The 10,015-nt window shown below is 42.0% G+C and overlaps 1 long non-coding RNA gene across 1 annotated transcript in view; it reads left to right on the top strand.

The window, feature by feature from the left end:
• Positions 1–9,026, top strand: part of LOC103366593 (uncharacterized) — a 28,326-nt gene extending 19,300 nt beyond the window's left edge. Inside the window, exons 3-5 of the long non-coding RNA XR_520672.1 lie at positions 3,531–3,537; positions 4,617–4,619; positions 9,015–9,026. This is a non-coding gene — a long non-coding RNA (uncharacterized LOC103366593). The remainder of the gene's footprint in view (positions 1–3,530; positions 3,538–4,616; positions 4,620–9,014) is intronic.
• The last annotated feature ends 989 nt before the right edge of the window (positions 9,027–10,015 follow it).

Here is a 10,015-nt window from a genome sequence, read left to right on the forward strand (position 1 = left end):
AAATTTAACCAAAGACTGAAAGTGAAAGCAAAACTAAATGATTTCAAATGGAGCAAAATGGCTCCTAATTAGTCTGCAATGACTTAAAACTTGTCCAGGATACGCAAAATAGAAAAAAAAAAAATCCCCAAAAATGATTTAAATGTGTCCCAGTGGCATTCATCACCAACACTTGTTCAAAGTGATTTAAAAAAATCGTCCAAAATTACCACAAAAAAACCCTAAAACGGCTTAAAATGTGTCTGAAAGGACTCGAATAGAATAACAAGAAAATGGCTCAAACTTCTTTTACATCCACAAAACTCCTGAGAACCTATTTTCACGTCACCGTCCTACGTTGAGGAGGAGACGAGTTAATTAACTGATCATTCATCTCCAGGCGGTCTGGACTCGCTGCCCTGAGTGCAGACTGTCAGGCGATGCTGAGGAGCTTCGTCCTGAGTGATCGACCTGCAGCTCCTCACCGGTTCATGAATATCAGCTCGGAGTCATTCAGCGCCCGTAAAAGCTTTTAGCTGGTGAAGCCTCGGTGGCTTACGGGTGATTTCCTCTCTGCCTCTCGGCTGGATGAGGCTCTGATGGCACTCGGCTCGTTGTCTGTTTGTGGCTCGTGTCCTTCTGGAGGGTTTGAAGAGCGACGCAGCAGAAGACGGATCGCTTCATCGTCGACCTGGAGAGCTCATCGTCTAAAGGACCAAATGATGATTATTCTACCAGATTTATTTTTGATCTTATAATGTCAGCTGTCCACAGCAACCGTTTATAATCTGTCACTCAGATTTCAGAAGCTCGTGACGTGTTGGGCGACTCGTGAACCAAACTTGTTTGACTTAAAAGGTGCACTCAGACACTTTAACACCTGTAACACCTGTAACACCTGTAACATCTGTAACACCTGGAACACCAGTAACACCTGTAACACCTGGAACACCTGTAACACCTGCTTACGAGGAGCGATTAACAAGTCTGTGCCTGTAGATCAGGGGTCTCGAACTCCGGTCCTGGAGGACCACAGTCCTGCATGTTTTAGATGTTTCCTTCTTCCAACACACCTGATCCAAATGATCAGGATCGTTATCAGACTTCTGCAGAGCTGGATGATGAGCTGATCATCACTTTTTGTTGTTTTATGTTTTGTTTTTGTCATTTTTTGTATAATTTTTGTCTTTTTCTGTCCCATGTGTGTCGTATTGTGTCTCATGGACGTTGTTTCGTGCCTGTTTGGAACAACTTTGTCTCGTTTTGTGTCATTTTCTGCCTTTTTTGGTCTATTTTTTGTTGTTTTGTGTCTCATTTTTGTCCATTTTTGTATAATTTCTGTCTTGTTGTGCCTCGTTTTTGTTGTTTTAGTGTCATTTACATCTTGTTTTGTTTGTTTTGTGTCTAACTTCTGTCGTTTTATGTCCCGTTTTTGTCATTTTCTGTTTTGCTTTTGTCATTTCGTTTCTCTTTGTGGTAATTTTCTCTCCTCGTCCTGCAGATGTTGAACCATCTCCACGTCTCCAGACGTCTCCTCTCTGCTCATCAGTAGACAGATGTTCCTCTGTTGCACATACATGTTCATATCCTGCACACAGCTCTTATATATAAGAGTGTTTTTAATCATATTCATGCATTTATATCGTGTGTATTTTTCAGGATTGTGTTTATTCTCTCTTTCTACACACCATGGATGTTGTTTCTTTTCCTTCCTTGTCGTCGGTCTCTGGTGTTTTAACTTCCTTCCTCTGTGTGTTTCCCTCCTTTTCGTTGATCGCCCTCATTACTTCCATCGTCTCTCTACAATCAGTGATAAATAATCCTCTCTCTCCTTCTCCATCAGCCACTTTGCTCCTGGTTTCTCTTGTCTCTGGCTCTCTCTGGGGCTTTGACTTCATATTTCAGCTCTCAGTCTGTGATCAGAGTTCCTCCTGCTCGCCGGTCCAAACCCGATTCCCATCACGTCTCCGCCGTTGTTCTTATTTTTAGCATGTTGTCTGTTTTGTGCCGTCGCCTGCCTGAGCTGCTGATTATGTGCAGCGCTGCCATTGTTCTTTAATGCCTGCCTGCGAGCCAGCACTTCTCTTCATTTAGTTTTTCATTTGGCTCGTCTCACCAGCAAACAGGCCGACTGAGGCGGAGCGGCAGCCAGGAGTCGAGGCGCAGCGCGTTACATAACAACATGTTAAATTGTGCAAATGAAACCGAAATAAAAGATGCAGCTGAAATCACAGGAGAGCTGCTGCTGCTTTATTTCAGGCTGCTGCAGGAGCCTGTTTTACATATTAGTCAGCTCACCTGCTCCTCGTTCAGCTCGTCTGCCAGTAATTCTGCCTTAAACGTTCATGTGATGAGCAGCATTTCTCAGGTCCCCTTTCAATTTAACACTTCATCCCCATGTCCAGGAAGATATTTCTGGAAGCTCTCCAGCGGACTGACGGTGCCTGTAATTCAATGGGAATCACCAGCACTCGGCCTCATGGGAGCCGCCGGCCATTATGGGCCACATTACTGGGTAAAGTATGGCCATTATAAGTCGAGAGCTCGTCTCCTCCATCGTCGACGGCGCTCAAGATGTCATTAAGTGTCGGTAAATTGTTCTTTCTAATCGGCGGCTGCACCAGCTGTGTAATATTCATCAAACACTGACTTCAATCTCATACGAATGCGAGCCTGAGGGAGTTTCTGACTGACACCGGAGTCATTCAGACACTGATGGAGCCATCAGCCGTCCATAATGTCAGCCTCTCCTTATCAGCAATTCATTTAGCTAATGGATAAAAAAGCTGTGTGTCTGATTGTGCTCGTTTTGTCATCCTTTTCTATTCATTGTGTTCTTTGGGTGTCTGCTCGCAGCCCTGTTGTGTCTATTTGTGGTGATTTTGTGTTGGTTTGTGATTGTTTAGCTGACATTAGCAAAGCATTCAAGCTAGCCAGGCAGTGCTACAGCAAGCTAATATAGCATCATATTAGTTTAACATCAAGTCAGCTAGTTAGCTAGAGCTATACCAAGGTAATTTAGCATAACGTTTTTACTTTAGTATAAAGTTAGCTCGCGTTATAGCAAACTAATTTAGCATAATGTCATTAGTTTAACTTATATTTAACTAGTTAGCTAGTGCCACAGCAAGCTAGTTTAGCATAACATTATCAATGTGACATCAAGTCAACCAGTTAGCCTGTTAGACAGATAATTATACATTTTTTTGCTGCTGGTCAGCTTTTATTTTGTTGTATTAGAACATAATTTATCAGAAATCTGGGCTCGCCTTTTAAATATTATTGAAGTCTGTGGGAGCTGCTTCCTTTACTTCCCATCATTATGGGCTGAACATGAAGCTCCATCTTCAATTTCATGTCTATTTGCAATCACTTAGTGTCCATCTGTGGTCACTTTGAGTCTGTTTCTTGCCACTTACAGGTTGTGCTACCCCAAGCTAATTTAGCGTGACATTATCAGTTTAACATAAAGTTAGCTTGTGGGACAGCGAGCTAATAAAGCAGTGCTAGTATGTACATATAGTCAGCTAGCTAAGCGCTACACCTGTCAGGATCCCTGCCTCAGCCTCGCTCGCCCTCCTTCCTCTCTCTCTCCAGCCCTGCATGCAGCCCGTCTGATTGCAGGTATTGGAGACACCTGAGCGGATCCACTCACCTGTCCACAATCACCTGAGTCCCATAAAAGCCCCGTTCATCCCTCCACTCTACCAGACCATAATGAAGCCCTGTTTCCCTGCTGGTCGCTGACCTGTTTCCTTCCTGCCTTCTCCAAGCTGCTTCACCTGAACCTGCTGCATCACGTACACACCTGTCACCTGCCTGTACCTGGTCCAGCTTCAGCTTCAGCCAAACCCCCGAGGCCGCCTGCCCCTTCAGTTCAGGTCCCAGCCCCGTGAGTATCCCATTTCGTTCCAGTTTAGTTTATCCATAGTTGTTTTCCCATCTGGTGAGTTTCTCAGGCTTTTGTCGTGTTGCTCCTTTTTGAATCCGGTCTGGTTTACTCTGTTCTGTTTAGTGTCCTCATTTCATGTTGGTTTCAGTTTCATTCCTTTGATAAATGCCTCCGTACACTCCACCTGTTTGTGTGTCTGCCGTAACACCGAGCTAGTTTAGCATAATGGTATGAGTTTAACATAAACAGAGTTGGTCACTGCTATAGCAAGCTAATGTAGCATGCTGCTATCTTACATAGTCAACTAGTCAGTGCTACAGCAAGCTAATTTAGCATAATGGTACAAGTTTAACATAAATGTAGCTATAGCAAGCTAGTGTAGCATGCTACAATCTTACATAAAGTCAACTAGTTAGCTAGTACTACACCAAGCTAGTTTAGCACAACAAGTTTAACATAAATGTAGCTATAGCAAGCTAGTGTAGCATGCTACTATCTTACATAAAGTTAACTAGTTAGCTAAATAGCTAGTACTACACCAAGCTAGTTTAACATAAAGGTAGCTAGTTAGCTAATATAGCATGTTGTTTTGCATAAAGTTGGCTAATTAGTGCTACAGCCAAGCTAATTTAGCATAATACATTAGCTTGCTGTAGCAGTGGCTAACTAGTAGCACAGCAAGCTAACATAGCATAATGTTTTTATGTAATATAACATTAAGTTAGCTGAATAGTTAGCTTTTTAGACAGTTATTTCTACAGTTTTACTGCTAGCTAGCTTTTTTTTTTTTTGTTTGTAGTATTAGATGATGGAGAACATAACTTATCAAAAATCAAAGTCGGCATATTAAACTCGTCCCGTCTATGTGGGGCATCTGGATTCATAAGTCATGTTCTGACTATTTTACATTTATTTTTTATTCAAATGTATGGGATCTCGTCTGTGTGGCTTTATGTGAACAGTAAAGATGATATTAACCTGCTAAAACATAACATAGAAATACTTCAGACCAGCACAGTGGTTAAAGATTAGCAAGACTTCTGTCATTCAAGAAATTATTTAAAAAAACAACTTAAAGCTGACTATCAGGTCAGGAGGGGCATTATGGGGCATCTTACCCCAGTTTACCCTTCATTAGCTGATTTATAAACTATAAAACTAAATCCATTCAGTTCCTGTGTAGGATATTATCTGGTGTATAAATCCACTGATGTTCAGCACATTAAAGTTGTGCTTTAAAACCTGGTCGGCAGCAGGTGGGACGATTCAGCTGATTACAAGCAGCTGCTTTAATCAGACTCATGAGGCTCAGCAGCAACTCTAAAGGCCTTCAGGCTGCACTTTGGTTTCAGGTTTGTATCTGCTGACAGAAGTTTATTACTCTGACTTCACTGGTTGTTTAGTTTCCATCAGCAGCTGCCTCCGTCTGGGTTCTGGTGTCGGATCCAGTCAGGACGTCTTGACTGAGGTACCGTCTCTCCTCTCAGGTTAATGCAGTGCATGTTTGCTGTACTGACTTCTGATGGCGTGACTGGAATTATACAAGAATACAACAGAAAACAGTCAAAGTGGAAAAGTTTGTTAACTAATGCAGCAAAGTACCAGAGAACCATGAAGCTTTACCTTCTGTTTAAATGTATTCCTGTGTTTAGTGATGATGGTTTAACGAGTGGTTAAATATAAATTGAGCTTCTGTTTTAATTACAAAGGTCCTTCAAAGGATCAATAATATATCGGTTGACATTTTTTGATTATCATGCACAGCTCAGTCAGCTGTTAATGTCTGATTAATTCAAATGTATGTTCATATTGATTAACACTTTGTTTGCTTTGCAACTGATCTGAACATTATTGGACAGTGTTTCAGGGTTTGTGCTTTGCCTGGTGTTTGTGCTTGCTTGATCCTTTTAACTTGTTTTGACATTTCACCTGACCATGATTGATCACTAATTATTTTCCCATTGCAAAGACTTTGACAATTTTGCACATATCTTGTGGTCACGATACTCATTCTTGGCCTCTCAAATGTCTGTTGGCTGATCAGTAAATTAACTTACTGACTGCAAAGTGTTATGAGTGGCAATTTGCTTTATACGTCAGTTATACCAAACGGCTTTATTCTTTTCTGACAAACTGGTTAAAATAGTCAGCTAGTGCTACAGCAAGCTACTGTAGAATGTTTATCATAAAGGTAGCTAGTTAGCTAGCACGACAGCAAACTAATTTAGCAGAAATGTAAGAATACACAAGATATGTGTGTGTATATATATCTCCAAGCTAACGTAGCATAAGCTTAGCTTTAGAGAATGTTAGCTCTTTAGCTAGCACTACAGCAAGTACTATAGAACAAGGCTAGCTAGTGCTACAGCAAGCTAATTTAGCAGAAATGTAATGGTGTGTATATCTCTTGTGGTGGTTTAATTGTGTCTAAAACAGGTGCTAAATACATTTCACTGGATATGATTGTAACAAATAAAGGGCTTGAGTTTAGCAAAGTTGCTAATATTCAGCAAGCTAAAATGGCAGAATCTTAACTGAAGGGAAAGTTAGCTCTCTAGCTAGCACTACTACAGAACAATGTTGGCTTAATGAAGCTAGCTACCATGACAGCAACTACTATAGAATGTTTAACAAAGTTAGCTTGTATTACAGCAAGCTAACATAGCATAATCCTAGCTTTAGAGAATGTTAGCTCTTTAGCTAGCTCTACTATTGCAGTGACTATGGACTTGTTACTGTGTTTTGGATCCCTGCTGTCGTGTGTTTGGCTGGCTGTGATTCATTTTCAGGTTGGGTGGTGCTGGTTGGAGGACGACGCTCCTCGCTGGCACAGCTGCAGCTAATCGCCTCAGCAGCAGACGGGTTAAAGCCTCGGTTCCCTGGGCTCCGGTGCCAGATGATTGCCAACTTCATGAGTGGTACATTCAGTCCGCTTAGCTTTCTCTACAGAGTACATGTGGTTCATGCTAAGCTAGCTTGAGCTCACGAGTAACCGTTCTCTGTTCCCCAGTGTCCAGCTGTTCAGTTCCCCACGCCAGCCTTTCCCTACACGAGCACCTGCACAGGAAATCGCCCTCCTTCACCTCCGCTGCGACCAGCGCACCTGCCCTGGATCCCTCACCTGCCTCCTGGTGTCCCACACCCCCAGATTCCCTCAAATAAACCTGTTTTCCCTTTAAACCCGTCTTCTTCTGGTTTTGGGTCCAAAACCCATGTCCTGCGGCCACCGGGCCATAACCACTATAGAACAATGCTAGTTAACAGAGTTGCTAGTATTACAGCAAGCTAACATAGCATTAACTTTAGGGAAAGTCGGGTTTTTAGCACTACTGTAGAACAATGTTAGCTTAACAAAGTCAGCTAGTTAGCTACCACGACAGCAACTACTATAGAATGTTTCACAAAGTTAGCTAGCACAACAGTAGGCTAATGTAGCATAGACTCATGCATTTATCGAGAAGCTAGTTTGTTAGCCTTTTAGACAGCTAGTCATATATTTTGTTTTTGATTATGAACATAATCAGAAGTTGTGGCTAAGCTAATGAAAATGTCTGACTGGCTTCTTGCTTTAGAAGACTCTTAATTGGTTTTGCTTCTTGGACTTCTTTCCGTGTGCAGATCTGGAATTTAACGTCATTACTGCACGTTGTTACAGCTGATAGATGTTATGGACCAAACCCGGAGCCTGAGGGCCGCTGTGATGGAAAGTTCCAGCTGTTTGGATCGCTGTAATCTCATAAAAGCAAAAGTGCCCCAAACAGACTTTGTTGTGTGTTAATGACCTGATTATCCTGAAACAAAGGGGCACTTGATGGTGCATTTTGAGGCTTTCTGTCTGGCTCGTCCGTCCAGAGACCATCAAGCCGCCGTTATTACTGTTCAAAGGCTCCATCAGGCTCCACTCTGGGCCTCATTAGAGCCTCTCAGCAGGATCCTTCACCGTCGACGCCTCTGACATTATCAGGCCCACCGTTTTTTGTCTTTTTGATCTCAGGATTTCAATTTGCCGTCGGAGCTTTGTTACGGCGCTCGATGTGAGAGGCGGCGGGATGCACCTGGGGCTCCTCGGCCGCCTCTGATTGGACGTGACATTTGCTGTGATGCTGATGACACGGCGTCGGGAAGCTGCAGGTGTCGGCAGGAAGCTGCTGACGGTGGTTTCCTCCAGAGGATGGAGTGTGGAGGCGGCGACGTGTCGTAATAATAAACCTGTAGGGATCAGACGGTGTTAAAAAAAACTCTAAATAGCTAAACGATGAGCAAATACTGTCGAATATTTAAACAGTGAAGCTGTAATTTTATGGTCAAACTTTGTAAAAGAACAAATTACCACTGGTGGAAAACATAGATTTGATTTTTATATAGGTAGTTTTATTTATTTTGGTAGTTTACTAGATATTTACTGTAATTTAACAAAACAGGAAAAATCTGTTTACAGCCAAACATTAAGAGTGTTTTTCTTTCTTTCTTTTTTTTTTTTTAATGTGGATGTTCTTTACAGTTTTGACCAGTTTTATGTGCAAATTAATACTTTTAAAAATTTAATAAATATTTTACAAGTTTAACAATCAGAAAAATGGTTACAGATATTTTAAATAGTCTTAAAATTTTATTAATAAAATGTGAAATATTAGAATTTAATGCTGCTGCATTTTTATATATGTATTTCTTCTATAAGGTAAATGAGTGAACTCAAATATATTATCAGTGCTTCAATTTTCAGCTTGGACTGAAAAATGATTCTCTCCTTCTGTCTTCTCTGGATTAATTTTATTTTTTATTTCTCATTACTTCCTGAAGTCTGTCCTTGAAGCCTGTTCTTCTGATCGCCTCCTCTCCCCGTCTTGTGCAGGACACATTTATTCATACGCTGAAGCGTCTTGACCATGAAAACTCCTTTTTTCTCCTAAAATTCGCTGCTCTGAACAAATCAGGACTCGCTGCTGTCCTCTGGTCTGATCTCCGGTCAAGGACGAGTGTTTTAAAGGCTACCAGCGACGGTTCTGAACTTTAACGTGAAGGAGGCGTCTTCCTTCTCTGATTCCTGTATCTGCTCATCTGTCAGTGTTTAAAGGTTATTTTCTCTGTTCATGTCAAGTATACGTGCTGGAACATTCATTAAGGAGAAATCTGCCACATGAAGACATCATGAAGCATCCTGGACGTCTGCACATATAAAACCAACCTGTGGAACCTGTGAACTCCACGATCCATATTTAGTCTAAATATCTGAAACCTTGTCTTGCCATGTTTAAAACACATTTGATTCTACGGATGTTGGAGCCTGAACAGTTGGTAAAAACCAGAGACTGTATTCTAGTAGAAACATGGATCCATCCACAGATAGACACTGACAGGATCAACACCAGCCTGGATCGAAAAGTTTCCATTTTTCAGGGCTGATATTTAAAAATGTTTTCCCTGTTTGATCCGTTCAGTCGTTCTGATCTGCTGCAAACTATTCAGTCTGAGTTCTCACCAAGTTTCATGACGGTTGGAGTTTTATTTCTGGAGATACTGAACCATTAAAATGGTTTCACAGGTTTGTTTAACCTGAGAATATAAAGAATTCTCAGGTCTGAAAACATGAAACTCTTAAAAACCAGCCGATAACATTGAGCAGAACGTAGTGTTTGGTCCCAGACAACACGGAGGTAAACCCTGAACATAGCGCTGATGATCTGTGGATGAACACGGATGTTTGGGGGTCTTGTGGGTGAATCATCGCATTAGTCGGGAGGCAGCGTCGCAGCCGTCGGTTCCTCAGGAGGGGAAGAAAATCATCGACTGTATCAGCATCTGTCTGACTAATTAGCCTCTTATTTTAGTGCCGAGCATCTCCTGACGACATGCTGTCATGGTAACCGAGGAGGAGGAAGGAGGGTGACGAGGAGCTGGAGGAGCAGGATGACCTGGAACTACAGGTGGGCTCAGGTTCTAAGAATAAGTCTGGAGATGTTCCGAGTGTCGACCCGTCAACTGATCCCATTAACGTCCAGTAATCACAGCCCACTGCATGAGGACTTGTTGGTCCTGACTTGAGACTTAACCATGTCCTACCTGGTGCTGACTTTGGGTTTTCACAGTGCTGCTTGGTTCTGTTCACTTCTTGGAACCTGGCATGAAGTGGACTCGTTGCTTTTA

Source organism: Stegastes partitus, unplaced genomic scaffold (genome assembly GCF_000690725.1).
Source record: "Stegastes partitus isolate 25-593 unplaced genomic scaffold, Stegastes_partitus-1.0.2 Scaffold955, whole genome shotgun sequence".
Classification (NCBI taxonomy): Eukaryota; Metazoa; Chordata; class Actinopteri; family Pomacentridae; genus Stegastes; species Stegastes partitus.